Below are 23,693 nucleotides of genomic sequence, written 5' to 3' on the forward strand. Positions count from 1 at the left end.
GCCTTAACGGTAAATTATTAACACTTCCTCCAAACCATCAACCAGGTCCGCGCCAAAAGGACTCATTCAACTCTGGAGGAATGCATCTACAAGCATCTTACACTTCTCGCACATGTGCGTGCTCTTGTGCAAAAGGCACAAGAGTTGCAAAAGGAAGAGGTGGCCAAAGAACCACCAAAAGCACGTAAAATCTAGATGCCAAAGTCCAAGACTACGCCGAAATCAAATGAGAAGATGGCAGAAAGTTCCTCTAGTGGCCGAGATAGGTTGAACTATCTCGCGGGCCGAGACACATCAAAGTGTCTCGCCCAAAGCCGAGACATACCTACTTATCTCGCCTAATCAGCCAGCTCCGTAGCTGATTCCTCACACCCATCAATGTCTGTTCCTACTCCGTCTTCCGTCGTACCTCCGGTGAAGCCTCACGATAGTGTTGACCAGTTGAAATTAAAGATTATAATGGCAGATCGCTTTGGTTCTTTGTATAAAGATTGAGGCAAAGCTCCTGCTAAAGAACACTTGGGTCCGGTGAATAAAACCTACGTGACTCTTCAGACTGAGGATCATACGCATCCTCCTATCAAACCAAAGACATCCCTTCTTAGAAATATTCATGTGACTGGCTGCTTGGGCATCCGTGTTGAAGTATAGGAGCCTGTTAAGACTCCACACTCGCAAGGGGGTGGTTCTAAACGTATGACTCCTGAGAACGCCAACAAGGCTTCACGTCCCCAGAAGAAGATGCGTCCATCGAAAGATGATGTCATACCTAGGGAGTCACACCAAACAGAGATAGGTTGCTCCGGTCATCATGCCGATGAGTTATACTATCAGGCTGGGGGTGTAAAAAATCTCAAAAGAGAAGTATCTGAGAAATCACATCTCACTGTCCATGTGAGACCCTTATCAGAGCAGTATTATCAGAATATAGCTGCCCTAAGACCGCTTCACAGAGGGTCTCAGTATTCCAAATGCTTTCCATCGAAGCGTCAAAGCCCAAATCAAGATGCTTTCACAAGAGAAGATCAGTCGTTCAAGATGACGAAGTCCCAGAAGTCACTATCAACATGGCTGATAAAGGAAAGTCAAAACGGTATTCAACCAACACCAGTCTTGACTCTTATCCAGGAATATCCTAACGTATAACTCGGCTCTAGCTAGGAACTATCAGATGTAGGGATTACCAGAGGATGCAGAAAGGAATATCCTCAGATGATAAAGCATCGGATACTTGCTCCACAGTTGCTTCAGATGACACAATGTCTAGAATTAGGCGAGCTCGGGAGGCGTTCACCATCACTCCAGACCAGTTAACCCAAATAATCCAAGAAGCTCTGGCCAAGCAAAAAGAAGAGCTTAGAGCTAAAATGAAGATAGAGAGGGAGTTGACCATGCAGCAGATAAGAGAACCGCAGGCTTAACAACATCAACTACCTAAGTACTATCAGCTAGCTGAAGCTAGTCATCGTAATGACACAGTGGTTCAAGCCAATGCCATCGATAGCGATTCGAAGGTGGACGAACATTTCTTTGCTGACGCTCCCCCTAAAGATAAAAATGTTGGGGGTGGCCCTATTGACTCTTCTCACAATTGCCCAAAGAAAGATACAAACGAGGATAAGAAGATGAAAGACATTGAGAGCAAAATCAATGCCTGATGTCCGCTCAAGAGGTGAAAAAGACTGGCATTTCATGCCTTTATTCAAGAGAGTGTGAGTCAATCCCGTACCCGGTAAAGTTCAATATAATTAACTTCACGTCATTTGACGAGAGAGGTTCACCCACTAAGCACTTTATCTACTTCAAGTCTCACTTGGGTATGATCTATGGTAACGAGCCCTAGGTGTTCAGTCATTCGTAGGCACCTTTCGCGGGGCCGCCTTCGATTGGTATCGACGTCTCAAGCCAGGGAGCATCAGCAGCTGGGATGACATGAAAAGCCTGTTCCTCAGCAACTTCTTCAATGACGACATGGAAATATCAATCGGAACTCTTTTGGATGAGAAGCAGAAGAACGAAGAGTCAGACGACACCTTTGTTAAACGCTTCCGAAACAAAGCGATGAACTGTCGGGATCCGGTCACGGAGGAATTCATACTCCAGACCTGTCATAACAACCTCTCCCTTGACATTCTGGAAGCCATGGGGATTATCCCATCCAAGACTTGGAAGGAGATGAGAATGCGCAGAGAACAAGTCGAGCGTTTTCTTAAAAGAAAGAAGACTGAGAGAAGCCAACCGACAGTGCCTGTGACTGTTGTTGATGTTAATCAAACATTATAGTAATAATCGCGGTAACAATCACCACAACAGTCACCTCAAACGTAACGGTACTCCTTTAGGGACGATGAGGTTTCAACCATCTTCGAATACCTCCTGAACAACAATAAAATCAAGCTACTACCTATTAAAAATAAGGAGGAAGCTAACAAGAATTCGGACTCAAAATACTATGCATACTATGGGAGAATTCTTTATCCCACCAAGACTTGTTTCGTTCTAAAAGACAGAATCCAAGCCTTGGCTGATGCTGGCGTCATATCATTGAAGACTCCGATGACTATACGAGTATAAACTACTTCTCCCCTTCCTCCGACGGGTATACGAGGTTAAACTGCTTCCCCTACCTCCGACGGGTACATGAGGCTAAACTGATCCCCTTTTCTCCGATGGGTAAACAAGGTTAAATTGCTTCCCCTACCTCCGGTGGTACATGAGGCTAAACTAATCCCCTTTCCTCCGATGGGTATATGAGGTTAAACTACTTCCCCTACCTCCGACGGGTACATAAGGCTAAACTGATCCTATTTCCTTTGACGGGTGTATGAGGTTAAACTACTTCCCCTACCTCCGACAGGTATACGAGATTAAACTGCTCCCTTAAGCTGCATGCTTCAAATGACATGGCTGAATACAACGCACTCCTCGTCGAACCCAGTTTCATTAAAAAGCTGGGGGTGGATACGAAGTTCAAGGAGAATATGAAATCAAGATCTGATGGTGGCATTATTTGAAGCTTTCATCATCGGGTACATCCCTCGCCTTCAGAGTACTTATGCGGATGTAATGGTAGTTGTGCCTACCAACAGGAAGTTCCTGGAGAATACTACATATAGTATTCTTAAGGATAACCCGGCATCAGATTATTCAAGATGAAAACCAACAATCTGAATAATTCTTTCTTGATCATTACAAAAATGATTAAGACTCCCTAATTGTGGATGTTTAATCATTACTAAGATGATTAAAACTCTTCCAGTTTGGCTCTAAATTCCTTTAGAGATGAAGCACATCTCATCGGCTTCAATCCAATTAGAACAAATCTGCTGAATTCTTCTTGGTCATCGAATTAATTTCAACAACCCTCCCACTGTGATTTTTTTAGTACTCTTTCATTGAGACGAGATTTGATAACCCCATTCGATCAATCTTCCCTCAACAAAACTCCCATTTGGTTAAACCTTCCGATAGTTTAGGCCAAAACCAAAATTCGCTCTCGATTCCTTCCATGAACGAGAGGTCCACTCAAATTGGATGATTAAACCTTTGAACAGTTAGGGTTATTCCAAACCCACCCATTTGGTCAAACTTTTAAATAGTTAGGGCCAAAGCCAAAATCCCCTCTCGATTCCTTTCATGAACAAGATGTCCATTCAAATTGGATGATTAAACCTTTGAACAGTTAGGATCACTTAGAACCCTCCTATTTGGTCAAACCTTTGAACAATTAGGGTCAAAACCAAAATCCCCTCTTGATTCCTTCCATGAACGAGAGGTCTACTCAAATTGGACGATTAAATCTTTGAACAATTAGGGTCGTTCCAAACCCCCTATTTGGTCAAACTTTTAAACAGTTAGGGCCAAAGCCAAAATCCCCTCTCGATTTCTTCCATGAACGAGAGGTCTACTCAAATTGGACGATTAAATCTTTGAACAATTAGGGTCGTTCCAAACCCCCCATTTGGTCAAACTTTTGAACAGTTATGACCAAAGCCAAAATCCCCTCTCGATTCCTTCCATGAACGAGAGGTCCACTCAAATTGGATGATTAAACCTTTGAATAATATTAATCATTCCCCCCCCTTATTTAGTCAAACTTTTTGACATGTTAGGGCCAAAGCCAAAATTCTCCTCTCGATTCCTTCCATGCATGAGAGGTCCTCCACTCAAATTGGACGATTTAAACGTTTAAAGTCGTGTTAAAGGTTCGTCCAACACCCCCCCCCCCCCCAATTGGTCTAACTCATTGAAAATACGTTAAGGGCAAGCTTAAAAATTCTTTCTCGGTTCCTTCCAAGAATGAGAGATCAACTCAAATTGGATGATTAAAGCTTTTAATAGTTAGGATCGTTCCAAACCCCCACTTGGTCAAACATTTGAACAGTTAGGACCAAAGTCAAAATCCCCTCTCGATTCCTTCCTGTAGGTTGTCTAAAAATTACTATAAATAGCTAATCTCCATCAAACACCATTGATGGAAGTTCTAATTTGACGGCTTCCAGAAGACTAAAATTTGAAAACTTTTACGTAGATCGATAAAGGTTATAATCTGACGACCTTCACAATAACTGATAAAAACTCTAATTCAACAACCTTCACAATCAACATCGAGAGTTACAATCTGATGACTCTTATCTTTTCAAGGAGCCAAGACAAAGATTACAAGATGACGGTCTGTAACGCTTTAGCAAAAGAGACTACAATTTTACGATCTCTTCAAATCAAGACGCAGAGCTCACCTCTATGTCCTAGATTCAAAGCAACACAGCTCACAGTCAGCTGCAAACGTAGTTCCTAAAAGCTGTCAATACAACTTCCATCGGCTGCCCAACGTAGCTTCTATTCGCTGCTCAACGTAGCTTCCAAGAGTTGCTCAATGCAGTTTCCAAGAGTTGCTCAATGTAGCTTCCATCTGCTGCCCAATGCAGCTTCAATCCACTGCTCAACACTGCTTCCAAAAGTTGCCCAACGCAGCTTCCATCTGCTGCTCAATGCAGCTTCCAAAAGTTACCCAACGTAGCTTCCAAAAGCTACCCAACATAGCTTCCATCCGTTGCTTAATGTAGCTCCCAACTGTGCCTAGCGCAGCTCCCAAACTATTACATTTAAATATAGAATTCTTGTCAGAATGCAGATTCTGCGTTTAACTCATTTAAACACGAGCTGAACGGTTTCAAAATCATTTTCCACTATTTGAGGGGATCACTCCCCCACTTAGGAGAGATTTTAGGGGTTAGTTACACCCTTTAATCCTATATATATAGCTGAAAATTAGCTAAGATCAGATCTTCTTGGCAGATCATCAAAAAGGCTGGATTTTGAGGAGATCTGCATTATTGTTCTCCTGGAAATCTCCTTCAGCAATAGAAATCCTTAGAGATTTGGTACGTAGCTTATTAACTGATTTTTTAGTTCAAATTAACTCTGTTATAGAGTTTAAACTCGTTCTGAGTTCTAAAACTCATCATGAGTTATCTTAAAACTTGTCACACAAGTTTTATCAACTTCAATCCAACGAGGTGAAACGTCGGATCGTCAACGAGAAGCAAACTCGACACTAACATCGAGGGAGGCATCTCCTCACCATCGTGATGAACCCAATTTTAAATAAAGGGAAGGGTCTCTATCGATCCTTTTCTCTTTTGTAAATCGGGATTCCGATATAAGAAGATTTGTGATTTCTTTTTCTAAGTCTGCTAGAGAGAAATTGTATTAAGAGAATTGCGATTAATTCTTTTTCTGAGTCTGTCAAAGAGAATAAAACAAATTCAATTCTCAATTGTCTTCTTCGAATTTTCCCTCCAAACAAAAGATGGTGACTCCGTTAGGGATTAGCTTCACTGACGAAGAAGTGGTGGCGCAATCTGACGTCAACCTCACTGGAACAACGGTCGAAACTCTCGTGGTGGAGTTTGATCAAGCCAAGTATGAAGAGTTCCTCCTCTCCGGATCCCTTAGCCCCAAGGCTATGCGCAAGATTCGTAAAGTCTCCAAGGAGACTAAAGCTCCAACTGTTGCTCCTATACTGAAGGAAGCCCTCTTCTTTAGCCAAGATTGCTCGAACAGTCCCTCCTCCAAAGGAGTGGGCTCAGCTTATGCCAAACTCGTCAATCGAGTTAAGGAATCTATACCCACACCAAATCAATGGGTGACGGGTCACAAGAGGCCCATTGAGGCAACAATCAACACAGATGGTGACATCGCTATAAGGGTCTTGAAGCAGGCTAAGAAGAACGCTGCTCAACGAAGGAGGAGATCCCTACGACGAGCACATCTCCAAGAATGTAGATCCTCAAGTCAACACGAGCTTCGTGTTTGTAAGCCTAAACGTGACCTTGTGTTCTGTATTTCTGCTTCAGAATGCAAGCCTCACGTCTATGAGCCTAAACATAGGCTCTGTGTGAATAAAACTGAACGCAGCCCTCAGTGGCGCGTTGTACAATCAAAATGCAACCTTCAGGAATGCGTTCCAGAACCAAAATGCAACTCTCAGGAGTTGCATTCCAGAACTAAAACGCAACTCTCAGGAGTGTGTTCCAGAACTAAAACGTAGATCTCAAGACTGTGTTCCACTAGCAAAACACAGATCTCAAGACTGCATTTCACCAGCAAAACATAGACCTCAGGCTTGCGAGACCCCCGAATTCTTTTCAAAGCACGACTAGATTGAGGGACGGATATAAGAAGTCCATGGATTTAAGGAATCTAAACAAGATTCATGTTCATTAGGAGCCAGCTCCATCCAATCATAGGCAGGGGGTTCCAATTCAAACCTCACGATCAGTGAGTATTTCATCTTGAGTCTTTGCAATAGATTTGAGTGTTCATATCAAGAGAAAGACTGATACAACAAGTGGCTTGTTCATGCCAATGCAAATGACTGATTTCTGCGATTCTCTCGGGATGCTAGTGCTGCTCATGCACGGTCAATTTGTAGATGTTCAACCGACCAACGAACGTCATTTTGCTCAATAACTAATGACATTCTCACAGGAAGAAGACTTTGGAGGATGAATACCTTAGAGTCACTTCTAACATGGTCGGCAGAGGGAGATCATCAGTCCCTAGATCCGATGAGTCAGAGAAAGATCTGTCTCCTAACTTGAAAGACCTCTTGAATAGGTCCGATGGAATTTATCAACATATTTGGACTCGAACGGGAGCTATTCCTCCGATTAACTATCAAAGATTAACCAAAGGAACCAATTCTGAGGATGAACACTCAGCCATTGTGGAATCCCAATCATCAAGCTCTTTCATTGGACATGGGAGCTTCGCCCACATGACAGAAAATTTTGAAGACCTCTCAAAGAGGTTTGATGAGTAGGAGGCCATGCACAAATCACAACAAGAGACCCTTAATGAACTCCTGGCCCTGATGACTCAAATCGTCGTAGACAAGGCCAAATCTCAGAAGACAAATTTGTTGGTCTTCTTGTTTTGATGATGTTTAACAAACAATTTACTTCTAATGTTGTTTGTCTAGTATTTGTATTTTTGTATTTATTCTAGGCAAATAACAAGTTGGAGGATGGATAGAATTACGCATTCACGATCATATCCAATGGAGGTTGGCGAAATTGTGGAGTGAAAGCCTACGCAATTCAAAGTTAAAGATTCAAGTTTAAGCTTCATCCGTAAGTGTACCAAGTTGAGCTATATCGAAGATCAACATCAAGCTTGGATAATTTAATTTAGGTTTTATATTATGCGTGTTAAGTACTCTAAGCTCAATATAATATACACACACATTTTATTGGTTTCTTTATATATATATATATATATATATAAGTTAAGTTTTGGTTTATATGTATATTTAGTTATATATATACATACATGGTTTTGAGTTTTCAAGTTTTAATATGAAACAATTGAATACAATTGAAAAAATATTTCTTATTTCATACTTATATGCATATATATGATTTCATCAATATCAATTTTATTTAGTTCAATGAAATCATGTTTTAGTGCATTATATGTGTATTTTGATAAAATACTATATTCATAGTTTATAGACTTAACAATTTTTATATACATCTTTTATTAAGTCTACAAAATCATTTTGTAATGTTTTAAAATATGGTTAAGCTAAAATGTCAAAACTCATATGTTTATATTTTTATGTTTTGGACTATTTTGCAAAATAACGTTATTTTTCATTTGGGAGGTCCTTTTTGAAAACTAATTTTTGTAGCATGTGTATTATCATGTCTATAATCATTTTCCAAAGTTTTACAATTTTTGGAATTTATTTGATATTTTTAAACAGGGTTTCAAAATCATCAAACTGCTTCTAAACCTGTTTTTCTCATATATCAGTTTGCGGTCGACCGCCACGGTCGACGGCTCGTGGTTAACCACCACGGTCGACCGGATGCAGTCCAGAGAGTTTCGTGGTCGACCGCCACGGTCGACCGTCTGTTGTCCAGAGCTAAACCCTGGCCTTTTTGTTGCTCGCGGTCGACCGCGGGTTTTCCACGGTCGACCGTTGATCGCCCAACGGCTAGTTTTGGTACAGAATCAGATTTCTGATTCTTGGGCTTTTTGGTCTTTTCATTTGTGGTTTTGGCTGGGATTTTGGGAGGCTATATATACCCCCTTGCTCTCATCTTTCATGTACAACAATGAGAATGTTTTAAAACAAGTTTAACAAGGGTTTTAAAGTTTGTTTTGTGTGTTTTAAAAGAGTTTGGTTTGTGAAGACTGTTTCACAAGTGGAGGAGATCATCTACATTATTTGGGCTTTATCTTAATCCATCTCTCCATCTTATTTTTTCAGAGAAGAATTTCTAAACTCATATCTAGCTTTACATTTGCATATTTGTTTTGATTATCATTCTTTAAAGCTAGTTTTTATATTGAGTTTAGATTTGATAACTTATTGTTACACACACCCACATTGAGCTTGTTGTATTCATACATAGTATATTTGGGTTGGTGAGTGTTGTAACTTTGAGTGTGAGCTTACATTGAGTTCTCATCTATTGTAGAGAACAAATCATTTGTTATATTGCGAGATTATAAAGTTTTCGGTGAGCTAGAAAATCGAATGTGAGGTGTAGACGTTGATCGGTGAGCGTTGAAAACTGACATTGTGAGAGTGTGAATTGTGAAGTTTTCAGTAAACTAGAAAACCGAGTGTGAGGTATGGACGTTGATCGGTGATCGTTAAAAATCGACATTGTGAGGTGTAAACGTTATTCAAGTGAGTGTAGAAAACCCGGTTGTGATAGTGGATTTCTCCCCGGGAGTGGGGAGCGGAGACGTAGGACGGAAGGTCCGAACTCCGTGATCATATCGTGTGTTTGAGTTTGCTTTGGCGCACTTTTTGTGCTTAGTGTTCATTACATTCTTGTCGCCATCGTAAATTACCCTATCACATTTGTAGATTGTTTATTTTACCCTTGTGTTAGTTTATATATCCTTGCATATATTTCATAGTATATCTCATTGCTAGGATATATTCATTTGCTCATATTGCTTATTCATGCTTATAACATATTGTATATCTATCTTCCAAGAAGAATAGTCTAAATTAGTTTTAATTGACATAAAATCGGATTGATTAGAAACCCCCTCCCCCCCCCCCCCCCCCTCTCTAGGGTCTAACAATTGGTATCAGAGCTTGGTGCTCTTTGATTTAAGGTCTAATCGCCTTGAGTTAAAGATCCAAGTTATTTTTTTTGCTAATCTAGTTATGATTGCATTTGTCTTGCTTGCATATATTCACATATATATATTGTAAATATGAATGTATTTCGTTTAGGCTATAATTCAAATATTGCTCTAAAATATAGAAATTTCCCTTATGCTCAATGGTGCTCTAAATTTAAAATATTTGTTGAATCTAGAAATATCGACTTATGGGAAGTTATTGATTGTGCTTATATTGTGCCCATATTGGAGAAATCCAAGTAGAGCAATCATGATAAGAAAATGTTTTCAATGAACAAGCTTTTGTTAGAATTTTTGCTTAATGCTTTTGACTCATCCTTTTCTAACAAATTTGTTCATTTTGATAGTGCTTACAAACTTTGGAAATTTATTGAAGCACATCAAGGGGGCTTGGAGGCAATCCGACAAGCTTTGGAGGATTTTTCTTCAAGTTCATGTGAAGCATCATGCACACTGCCACAAGAGAATAATTCTTGTGTAGTAAGCGATTCCGATTCCGATAATGATTTATCTATTGATGAACTCGCTTGTGCATATGAGAAATTATCTCATGTCTATAATAAATTGCAAAATAATTTTATTAATCTTAAAAGCAAGCATGTAGATTTGAAATTCGATCATGATTCGCTAGCTTCCAAACTTGATATTATTGTTAAAGAGAATGCTATTTTGAAAGAAAACAATGAGTTATTAAGTTTGGAAAATAATAACATATCTTTATCTATTACTAGCTTAACACATGCTAATAATTATGCCATGATAGAAGTAGAAACTATTAGAAATGAGTTTAATTCATTTGGAAATGATCATGTTTTATCTACTTCTATTTCCAATGCTTGTATGCATAATGATGAGTTGAATCATGTGAAAAACCGCACAACATTAAACACGTGCATTGATAATCATAAAAAACTTATGGACAAGTGTGCTAATTCTAGTGCTATAACGTATAAATCACTTACGCACTATGCACACTTGTATAGCAAAGTTTACAAATGCTCAATTTGCGGTCGTAAAGGCTATTTAGCTAAATTTTGCTATGATGCACACAAATATAAAAATGTCAATGCTTATTGTGCGTCTCATCAAGTCTCTTCATCACATGTACACACACATGCACCTATTGTTCATCATAAACATGCTCATGTGTTCTCATCAAGTCTCTTCATCACATGTACACACACATGCACCTATTGTTCATCATAAACATGCTCATGTGTATCATTGTGATCTTTGTGGTCGTTTTGGTCACACATGCACCTATTGTTCATCATAAACATGCTCATGTGTATCATTGTGATCTTTGTGGTCGTTTTGGTCATTTGGCCGAATATTATTTTGATTTAAAAAGAAAATCTTATTTGACAAATGTTTCTAGTAGACCACATGTTTTTAAATATGATGTTTGTGGTAGATATGACCACTTAGGAAAGTTTTGTTTTGATGATGTTTCACATTTGCAAAATAATCCTAAAAGACCATCTATGTTTGCAAATGTTTCCTGTGCACGAGCTAATGGTCCACAAAAATAAATGGATCTCTTTCATTGAACAAATTGCAATCAGAAGGGTTATTTGAATGAATATTGTTTTGACCGTGTTAGTGCATCATATGTACCCAAGAGGGTTCATAACCCTAGGGCTTTGAGTCTTAATGATAGGGGTCATGTCCCTAAACAAACCGGCACCAAGAATACTTGGGTGCCAAAATAATTTTTAAGCCAAGAATTTTTAGTACTTTTATTTTTCTTTTTCTTGGTTTTGAAAAATAAAACTTTAAACTTTTGAACATGAAAACAATTTTTTTATCAAATTCTTTTGTTTTTCATGATTATTAGTTTCTATTTTGATGAGAGGTTTGTATTTATATAACCTCTCGGGTTTATTGGGTGTTTATTCCCAAATCATGTTTATCGGGTACTAAAAGTCCTTATATGGGTTGTTACAAGCTTAAGAGCTTGATAAATTGTTTCCTCTCTTGCATTTTGTCAAAAATCTTGTTTTGATTTGTTTCTTTGAATTCATTATAATTCACTTATATGATGATATTTATGTGTTTGTGCTTATTGATCATCTATGTGTGCCTTATAATGCATTCTATATGTGGTTTGATCAAGTTCTACAAAAAAGTTTTCTTTATTGATCAAACATTATTTTTGGATTTACACTTTGATTTATGATCTCACTTGGTTGATTTGAAAACTTTTTGCGAGATTCTCATGTTCTATCTTTTGATTTTATAAATCTATTTTTATACACTATGTTTTTATAGTTGTGTAATGAGACACTTCTTTCATAAATGATATATCTATATGTGTCATTATTATCCTCTTGTATGTGAGTAATATTTAGCATATTTTCATCTATGCTTGCTCACATGTTTTGCCTTGGTCTCCATTTCATATACTCCATATGGCATTTTGATAGGGGGAGTCTTCCCTTTTCTATTATTGTTCTTATACTCACTCATGCATATTTATAGGGAGAGCTTTCGCTCTCTTCATTCTTTTGTTTTCCCATTTTTGATGTTGTTAAAGGGGGAGAAATATTATGAGTATATTCTTTCTTGTTTATATGCATGATATACTATACTTTGTATATTCATTTCCTTTCATACATATATCCTTTTTGTAAATTGTTTGTCATCATCAAAAAGGAAGAGATTGTTGGCCTTCTTGTTTTGATGATGTTTAACAAACAATTTACTTCTAATATTGTTTATCTAGTGTTTGTGTTTTTATATTTATTCTAAGCAAACAACAAGTTGGAGGATGGATGGAATTACGCATTCACGATCATATCTAATGAAGGTTGGCGGAATTGTGGAGTGAAGTCTATGCAATTCAAAGTTAAAGATTCAAGTTCAAGCTTCATCTGCAAGTGTACCAAGTTGAGCTACATCGAAGATCAAGATCAAACTTGGGTAATTTAGTTTATGTTTTATATTATATGTGTCAAGTACTCTAAGCTCAATATAATATGCACACACATTTTATTGGTTTCTTTATATAGTTTTATATATATATATATATATACACATAAGTTAAGTTTTGGTTTCTATGTATATTTAGTTATATATATACATACATGGTTTTGAGTTTTTAAGTTTTAATATGAAACAATTGAATACAATTGAAAAAACATTTCTTATTTCATACTTATGTGCATATATATGATTTCATCAATATCAATTTTATTTAGTTTAATGAAATCATGTTTTAGTGTATTATATGTGTATTTTAATAAAATACTATATTCATAGTTTATAGACTTAACAATCTTTATGTACATCTTTTATTAAGTCTAAAAAATCATTTTGTAATGTTTCAAAACATGGTTAAGCTAAAATGTCAAAACTCATATGTTTACATTTTCATGTTTTGGATTATTTTGCAAAATGATGATATTTTTTATTTGGGAGGTTCGTTTTGAAAACCAGTTTTTGTAGCATATGTATTATCATGTCTACAATCATTTCCCAAAGTTTTATAATTTTTGGAATTTATTTGATATTTTTAAACAGGGTTTCAAAATTATCAAACTGCTTCTAAACCTGTTTTTCTCATATATCAGTTTGCGGTCGACCGCCACGGTCGACCGGCCCTGAGTCCAGAGACTCAGTATGTTTCTTGATGGCTCACGGTCGACCGCGGCGGTCGATCGGATGCAGTCCAGAGAGTCTTGTGGTCGACCGTCTATTATCCAGAGCTAAACCCTGGCCTTTTTGTTGCTCGCGGTCGACCGCTGATCGACCAACGGCTAGTTTTGATATAGAATCAGATTTCTGATTCTTGGGCTTTTTGGTCTTTTCCTTTGGGGTTTTGACTGAGATTTGGGAGGCTATATATACCCCCTTGCTCTCATCTTTCATGTACAACAATGAGAATGTTTTAAAACAAGTTTAACAATGGTTTTAAAGTTTGTTTTGTGTGTTTTAAAAGAGTTTGATTTGTGAAGACTGTTTCACAAGTGGAGGAGATCATCTACATTGTTTGGGCTTCATCTTAATCCATCTCTCCATCTTGTTTTTTTAGAGAAGAATTTCTAAACTCATATCTAGCTTTACATTTGCATATTTGTTTTGATTATCATTCTTTAAAGCTAGTTTTTATATTGAGTTTAGATTTGATAATTTATTGTTACACACACCCACATTGAGCTTATTGTATTCATACATAGTATATTTGGGTTGGTGAGTGTTGTAACTTTGAGTGTGAGCATACATTGAGTTCTCATCTATTGTAGAGAACAAATCATTTGTTATATTGTGAGATTATAAAGTTTTCGGTGAGCTAGAAAACCGAGTGTGAGGTGTAGACGTTGATCGGTGAGTGTTAAAAACCGACATTATGAGAGTGTGAATTGTAAAGTTTTTGGTGAACTAGAAAACCGAGTGTAAGGTGTGAACGTTGATCGGTGAGTGTTGAAAACCGACATTGTGAGGTGTAAACGTTATTCGGATGATCATAAAAAACCCGGTTGTGATAGTGGATTTCTCCCCGGGAGTAGGGAGCGGAGACGTAGGACAGAAGGTCCGAACTCTGTGATCATATCGTGTGTTTGAGTTTGCTTTGGCGTTTCATTTGTGCTTAGTGTTCATTACATTCTTATCGCCATCGTAAATTGCCCTATCACATTTGTAGATTATTTATTTCACCCTTGTGTTAGTTTATACATCATTGCATATATTTCATAGTATATCTCATTGCTAGGATATATTCATTTGCTCATATTGCTTATTCATGTTTATAACATATTGTATATCTATCTTGCAAGAAGAATAGTTTGAATTAGTTTTAATTGGTATAAAATCGGATTAGATTAGCATAGGACCCTAATCACCCCCCTCTAGGGTCTAACAAAATTCTCCGCCAAGACAAGAATCTTCCCGAAGAGGAAGAACGTCTTCATCCCGACCTCACATAAGCAAAGAGAAGAAAAAAGTGGTTGATTGTGCTACTTCTAACCAAGAAGCTCATAACCTGGAATCTTCCTCTGATGAAGGAAGAGAGACTGGGAATGAGCAAAATCTCCAGTCTGCCAAAATAGAAGAATTGGAAGCTCACCTCAATGCCATTGCTAATAGAAGCGAGCTCCAAGACGAGAGAGTTTTTAGGCCATATCCTGTCGAATGGGATGCAGCCTCTTATCCTCCAAAGTTTGAGGTCCCGATGCTACAAACTTTTGACGGCACGGGATCCTCGAACATAACTATTATTTCAAGTCACAGACTAGGAATGTGATATCAAATGATCCCATATTAGCTCGATTGTTCATTGGCACCCTCAAGGGAGTTGCATTTGAATGGTTCAGAAAACTACATGCCGGATGTATCCAAAAGTGGGCGGATCTAGAGAGACTCTTCTTGCCAATATTCTTTAAAGAGGATACAGAAGTCTTCATCCATACCCTTCTTGCCACTAAGCAGAAGAAGAGGGAGCTCGTCAAAGCCTTCGTCAAGAGGTTCCGAAGCATGGCTCATCGATGTTCGTCAGGTATGACACAGTCTATTTTAGTGGAGACCTGTCAACATATCTTGCAGACCAACCTTCTAGCACAAATGAGGGTTGCAAAATACCACTCCTGGAGATAACTAATCTCTCAAGGCGAACAGGCTCAAAAAATTATTGCTAGGGTCGAAGTCGAAGAACAAAGTAAGCAGAATCAACCTGCGCAACGGGACCAAACCTAATCTTCTCAGTCAGAAGGGGAAGATACTACGGTCACTAAAGCCAATCCTTTTTAATAGGATGGTGGTTCATAAAGTTATCACGTTAACAGTTATCTCTGATAGTCAAACTCGTCAGATAGTGGCCTGCCAGGTGATGTGCCTCTATTCCGACTTGATGGATAGTGGCCCACTAGGCGATGTGTCATGTCTACCCATTTTCCCCCTGCACTTGTTCAAGACTAGGGGTTAGTTTATTTGTGGTCCACTGGATTATAAGTAATGAATCTTTTAAGTTGTCATGTTCAACAAGACACCTCTGTCAACTATAAAAAATTTCCCCTACTAAGTCTTAATCAAGACTGGGGGTTGGTTACTTAGAATCCACTGGATTTAGAGTAACAAATCTTTCACATCATCAAGTTAACATTACACTTCTGACAATCATCATCCCCATAGAGTATGAATTCAGCTTGCATCACTCCAAATTTGTCACGTTGATAATACATCTCTGATAATCAACTTATCAATCCTTGTCAATAGGATGATAGGTCCTCAAAATTGCTCAAGATAATACATCTCTGATAATCAACTTATCAATCCTTGTCAATAGGATGATAGGTCCTCAAAATTGCTCAAATCGCAATCTCAACTTATCAATCCTTGTCAATAGGATGATAGGTCCTCAAAATTGCTCAAATCGCAATCTTCCCCAGCATGACGCTAAGTCTTTAAATCTTGTTCAAATCACAAGTACAAATTCCTGTCACGTTAATATCACATCTCTCACAATCCACTTATCAATCCTCTTCAATAGGATGATAAGTCCACAAAGTTGCTCCGATCGCAACAAACTCCTGTCACGTTAATACCACACATCTGACAATCATTCCTGTCATGTTAATATCACACCTCTAACAATCTACTTATCAATCCTCTTTAATAGGATGATAAGTCCACAAAATTTCTCGAATCGCAACAAATTTCTGTCACGTTAATACTACACCTCTGATAATAATTCCTGTCATGTTAGTATCACACCTCTGATAAAATCAACTTATCGACTCTCTCCAATAGAGCGATAGGTCCTCAAAGTTGCCCCGATTGTAACACATTTTCTGTCATGTTAATACCACACCTCTGACAATCATTCCTATCACGTTAATATCACACCTTTAAAAATCAACTTATCGACTCTATCCAAAAGAGCGATAAGTCCTCAAAGTTGCTCCGATCGTAACAAATACCCGTCAAGTTAATATCATACCTCTGACGACCAAATCAACTTATCGACTCTCTTCAATAGAGCGATAGGCCTATAAAATACTGTTAAGTTAACATCACACTTCTAACAATAAAACCCCCCAATGAACTTGTTAATCATTTTTCAACAAGAATAGCAAGTTTTCATTATAAATCCCTAGCAGATTAAAGATTTTCTAGAATTATCTAAGTGATAGTGAAGAAATTTTTTGAATTTCACTCTAAGTAAAAATTCATGCTAAGTTAATACTACACCTTTAGCACTTCCAACTTTCTTTCACTATTTCAAGTGAAAACATAATACAAGAAGAAGCAGTGATAAAGCCTATGTATTCAATATCGTAGCAGGGTGCTATTAATAACACTAGAATCCATGCCTTACACGCATGGGGGACTTTATCTCGATCCCTAATTAGAGATAAGTCTACGCCTAACACGCGTTGTCGGTTAGTCTTTTTCCGTGAAAAGGACAAAAACCTACGTATTCAATATCGTAGTAGGTTGTTATTAATAATACCAGAATCCATACATTACACGCATGTGGGCTTTATCTCGATCCCTAATTAGAGATAAGTCTGCATCTAACACATGCTGTTGGGTAGCACATTCCCGTGAAAATGACAAAGCCCACGTATTCAACATCGTGGTAGGTTGTTATTAATAATGCCAAAATCCATACCTTACATGTATGGAGAACTTTATCTCGATCCTTAATTAGAGATAAGTCTACGCCTAACACGTGTTATCGGTTAGTCTTTTTTCGTGAAAAAGACACCAGAATCCACGTCTGGGGGACTTTATCTTAATCTCTAATTAGAGATAAATCTACGTCTAACACATGTTTCCGGGTAGTCTATTCCCGTAAAATTAACCAAGGCTATGTATTCGGCATCATAGCACTAAGTCTAAGAGAGTTCATTCTTTTAGCATAACGTTACATGTGGAACAGACTTAGATAATTCATATGTTAGTCCGACTCAAACGGTAGTCGATAAAGGCTTATCAAATCCGTTAATGGTTGAGGGTTTACCAAAAATCCTATGAATGTTCCGGTCTTATCATCTAAATGGATGTGAGTCGTGATGTGACGTTTGAGAGCTTCTGTTCATGAACAGCTTGTACCATCGCTATAGTTTCTCTTCAAAGCTGAGGTCCTGTGTGGCAAATATTTTCAACCAAAATGCCTTCAAAGCGGGTGCAGAGAACAACTCCTTTATGACAAGGATTCAACAGCTCCAAGATTAGATTTGAGATCTAAAGTATTTCACAAATTCGTCCCAGTCAACCTCGAACTTTTGAAAACTTTAGAGGGGGTTCTGTAGGCTATCTAAAAATTACTACAGATAGTTGATCCCCATCAAACACCATTGATGAAAGTTATAATTTGACGGCTTTCAAAAGACTACAATTTAAAAACTTTCACGTAGATCGGTGAATGTTACAATCTGATAACCTTCACAATAACTGATAAAAAGCTCTAATTCAACAGCCTTCACAATCAACGTCGGGAGTTACAATCTGATGACTTTCATATTTTCAAGGAGCCAAGACGAAGATTATAAGATGACGGCCTTTGCAATGCTCTAGCAAAAGAGATTATAAATTAACGGTCTTTTCAAATCAAGACGCAGGGCTCACCTCTACGTCCCAGATTTAAAGCAACACAGCTCACAATTAGCTGCAAACGCAGCTTCCATCGGCCGCTCAACGCAGTTTCCATTAGCTGCTCAATGCAGCTTCCAAGAGTTTCTCAACACAACTTCCAAGAGTTGCTCAACGCAGCTTCCATCGGGTGCCCAACGCAGCTTTCATCCGCTGCTCAACACACCTTCCAAAAGTTACCCAACGTAGCTTCCAAAAGCTACCCAACGCAGCTTCCATTCGGTGCTCAACACAACTTCCAAAAGTTACCCAACACAGCTTCCAAAAGTTGTTCGATGCAGCTTCCATCTGCTGCTTAACGCAGCTCCCAACTGTGCCCAGCGCAGCTCCTAAACTACTACGTTTAAACGTAGAATTCCTGCCAGAACACAGATTCTATGTTTGACTCGTTCAAACACGAGTTGAACGGTTTTAAAACCATTTTTCACGATTTGAGGGGATCACTCCCCCACTTAGGAGAGATTTTAGGGGTCAGTTACACCCCTTAATCCCCTATATATAGCTAAAAATCAGCTGAGATCGGATCTTCTTAGCAGATCATAAAAAAGGCTGGATTTTGAAGAGATCGACATTATTGTTCTCCTGGAAATCTCCTTTAGCGACAAAAATCCTTAGAGATTTGGTACTTGGCTTATTAACAGATTTTACAGTTCAAATTAACTCTGTTACAGAGTTTAAACTCATTCTGAGTTATAAAATTCGTCAAGAGTTATCTTAAAACTTGTCACACAGGTTTTATCAACTTCAATCCAGCAAGGTGAAACGTCGGATCATCAACGAGAAGAAAAATCAACACTAACATCGAGGAAGACATCTCCTCACCACCGTGAAGAACCCAATTTTAAATAAAGAGAAGGGTCTTCATCGATCATTCTCTTTTTTGTAAATCGGGAATCCGATATAAGAAGTATAATTTCTTTTTCTAAGTTTGTTAGAGAGAAATTATATCGAGAGAATTGTAATTAATTCTTTTTCTGAGTTTGTCAGAAAGAATAACACAAAAATCCGATTCTCTATTTTCTTCTTCAATTTTCCCACCAAACACTTCCATGAACGAGAGGTCCACTCATATTGGATGATTAAACCTTTGAACAGTTAGAGTCATTCCAAAACCCCCCTCCCCCATTTAGTCAAATCTTTGAACAATTAGGGTCAAAACCAAAAATTCCCTCTCGATTCATTCCATGAACGAGAGGTCCACTCAAATCGAGAACCTTCCGACAGTTAGAGTTGTCTCAAACTCCCATTTGATCAAACCTTCCGATAGTTAAGGCCAAAGTCAAAATCCCCTCTCGATAAACGAGAGGTCCACCTTCAGATCGGGTAATCAAACCTTCCAACAGTTTAGGATTATCCAGATCAAATTTAATTCTCGGAGTGGAGATCCCGCTCTTAGTTTCCCCTTTCCAGATTCTCGGAGTGGAGATCCTACTCTGAGTTTCTTTTGAAGTGAAAGATAAGGAAATATTATCCTTCACTTCAGCACTAAAACGGAAGATAAGAAAATACCTTCTTTCCTTTAGTCCTAACCATTTCTAGAGTGAGAGATAAGAAAATACATTCTCTCCCTTCAACACCAAAGCAGAAGATAAAAAATACATTCTTTCCCTTTGGTGCAACTTTTTTGAGGCAAGAAATAAGAAAATGCCTTCTCTCTCTTCAACATCTGAATCCATACCTCTCACACATAGGGGATTTTATCTCGATCCCTTATTAAAGATAAGTCTACGTCTAACACACGTTGCCAGGTAGTCTATTACTAAAAGAAAGACGAAGTCTACGTATTCAATATCGTAGCACTAAGTCTAAAAGAATTCATTCTTTTAGTACAACATTACATGTGGAACGGACTTAAACAAACTACATGCTAGCCCGACTCAAACGGTAGACGGTAAAAACTTATCAAATCCGTTGATGGCTGATGGTTTGCAAAAAATCCTATTATGCTTGGATAAGCAGCTTGCGACGACAGATTCTCTCTTCTAGCTTAGAGAGCTTCTCTTCATAAGCTCGTGCAAGCTCCACCTTCAAATTAGCTTTTATGGGGTCTGTGGTGGTAGTCAAAGCCTTGGTAGATACAAGCAAGCTAGCTTCTCATTCTTCCTTGGGTATACTTTGTATAGGATTTATATATATTGTGTGCAATTCTTCAAGCTCAATTCTTCACACACATATATTTTTGATTTTTCTCAAAACATAGGTGTTTTTATGCAAATTATATATAAATATGTTTTGGACTATATATATATCATAAACATATTTTATTAAGTCCATAAAAACATTTCACAAGTTTTCAAACTTGTATTGAGTCAACTATCAAAAATCACATGTTTACACAAACATATATTTTAGTGCTTTTGCAAAATACAGTGATTTTACAAATGATAAATGCAAATTGAAATTTTTTTTCCCAACATGTTTATAATCATGTTTATAAACTTTTTCCAAATTTTTATATTTTTTAGAATTTATTTACTATTTTTTAAAGCACTTCAAAAGTCAGTTTTTAAACATGCACTGTCCTTGTGCATGTTCATAAGTCGACTTATGATTAAGACAAGTCAACTTATGAACTATTCTGGAAAACGGTTTTTATATGCTAAGTCGACTTATCACCAAAGCAAGTCAACTTATATGTTATAAGTCGACTTATAATTTTTGCAAGTTGACTTATATGAGTTCTTCAGCCTGTAACGGCTAGTTATAAGTCAACTTATGTACTATAGGAAGTCGACTTATAACACTGTAACGGCTAGTTTTTCAGAATGCACAAATTTTTGGTTTTTTATCTTTTTGCTTAGTTTTCTTGGTTTTTGGGGTTTGTCTTGTAATCCTATAAATACCCCATGCCTCATAACTTCCGAGTTAACTTAGAAAAATTTAAATCAAGTTTTGAGTAAGTTTGTTTAAGAGTTTTCAAGTTGTTTCAAGTTTGTTTGTGAATAAGTTTTCACAAGAGGAAGAAGAGATCATCATTTTATGTTTGGGCTTTCATCTCATCTCTCTCTTGATTTTTAGAGAAGTTTATGCTAAACTCATCTCCAGCTTTATTTATATTTGTTTGATCATAATTTCTTAAGCTAGATTACTTTTTGAGTTTGCATCTTATATTTTCTCATTGATTACACACACACCCTTTGAGCTTTTAGTATTATCACATTGAGTATATTTGGGTTGTGGGGAGTGTATCATTAAGAGTGAGCTACATTGAGTTCTCATCCATTGTAGAGAACAAATAATTTGTATTTGTGCTTTAATTGTGAAATCATATTGTATTACACAAGTACACTAAGAGGAGTATAAGGTGAGAGATGTGGTCAGTTCCAAGAGGAGTGGGGTCGTGGTAAAGCCTAGAGAAAGGTGGTAATTCTGAACACACGAGGAAGGTGACACGTGAGAGGCCAACACTTGAGGTGGTATTGTGTAGTTACAAGTGTGAGTTGTAAACATTTGTCAGTGAGCGTAGAAAACCGAATTGTGAGGTGTAAACATTTTTGGTGAACGTCGAAAACTCATTGTGATAGTGGATTCTCCCCGAGAGTGGGGAGAGAAGACATAGGTTGGAAGGTCCGAACCCCGTGATCATCTTTGTGTGTTTGTGTTGATTATTTGGCGTACATTTATTTTTGCGTTCATTGCTTATTATACCGCCATTGTCTCTTGTTTACATTGCCCTTAGTTTAATTATATATCATTGCACATCTTATTGAATAACATTCTATATTTGTTAACAAGTTTTAGTTGGCATTAAATCAGATTAGATTAGCACATTACCCTATTCACCCCCCTCTAGGGTAATTTCAGTAACATTCTAAATTTTGCAAAAAAAACCTTTAAATTAGAATAAAAAAATGACATAAAAAGGAATTTTGAAAGTTATTAGCATTTTGGTGTAATTTATCTAATAGATTGGGTGCATTCTACAAAAGTTATTTGGGGTTTAGTGTGATTTTAAAATTTCATACGGTCTATTTATTGCAAAATGCTGAAAGTTCATGGGGATTTACTGTAATTTATCTTATTTAATATTATGACTCTTAATTTAAGTAATACTATTAAAATAATTATACTATTTATATACTATAAAATATTTATCTAATTTAATATTTAAATTATGCTCTTAAATAATTTAGTACTATAAATATTTTATAAATTTTTATCATACTGTAATTAACAATTAATAATTTAATTTTAAAAAAGGTTAGTTTTTAATCATTAACAAATATAGTCTTTGAGAAAATAATCTAAAAATTATATTAAATTATTTATTTAATTTATTTAATAATATAGTACTAAATAAATAGTGTAATTCATAATTTATGTGATATTACTAAAATAAGTACACTATTTATGTGATTCAAAATTTATTCTATTTAGTTTATTGCTCATTGAATTATAGTATAATTCTTAATAGTATTTAGTAATATATTTTCTATTTATACTATTATTTTTAATTATGCTATTATAATTCATAAATAATTATTATAATAATTTAGCAACTACAAATAGCTGTGTATACTTATTTTATAAATTATTTTATTTATTATTTTTTAATACTTAATAGTGATAATATTATTGGTAATTATAATTATTTAGGAAGGTGAAGAGGTGCATAATTAATAATAGATTATATTTATTTAATAAAAGATTAATTAGAGATAATTTTATCTTTATTTTATTTCTCATAAAATTATAGTATAATTTTTAATAGTATTTAGTAATATATTATTATGTTTATACTATTATTTTTAATTAGTTTATTATAATTCATAAATAATTATTATAATAATTTAATTGGCTACTACTAATAGTTGTGTATACTTATTTTATAAGTTATTTTATTTTATTTTTAAATAATTAATAGTTATAATAGTATTAATGATTATAATTATTTAGGAAGGTGAGGAGGTGCATAATTAATAAGAGGTTATATTTATATAATGAAAGATTAATTAGATATAATATTATATTTATTTTAATGATCATTAAATTATAGTAAATTTCTTATTAGTATTTAGTAATATAGTATTATGTTTATACTATTATTTTTAATTATTTTATTATAATCCATAAATAATTATTATATTAATTTAATTGGCAACTACTAGTAGTTGTGTATACGTATTTTATAAATTATTTTATATTATTATTTTTAAACAATTAATAGTTATAACATTATTGATAATTATAATTATCTAGGAAGGTGAGGAGGTGCATAATTAATAAGAGGTTATATTTATTTAATGACAGATTAATAAGAGATAATAATATAGTTAGAATTTATGAAAATTTGTGATGACAAAAAAGAAATTAAAAGTTTTAACATACCAATCCTTTTTATAGTAGTATAGTATAGTTTCTTGGTTCTAGCTTTGGATTCCATTTCATCAAAATAACATGTCAAAGTCTCGTAATTCTCACAT

The sequence above is a fragment of the Asparagus officinalis genome, chromosome 8, assembly GCF_001876935.1.
Source record: "Asparagus officinalis chromosome 8, Aspof.V1, whole genome shotgun sequence".
Lineage (NCBI taxonomy): Eukaryota > Viridiplantae > Streptophyta > Magnoliopsida > Asparagales > Asparagaceae > Asparagus > Asparagus officinalis.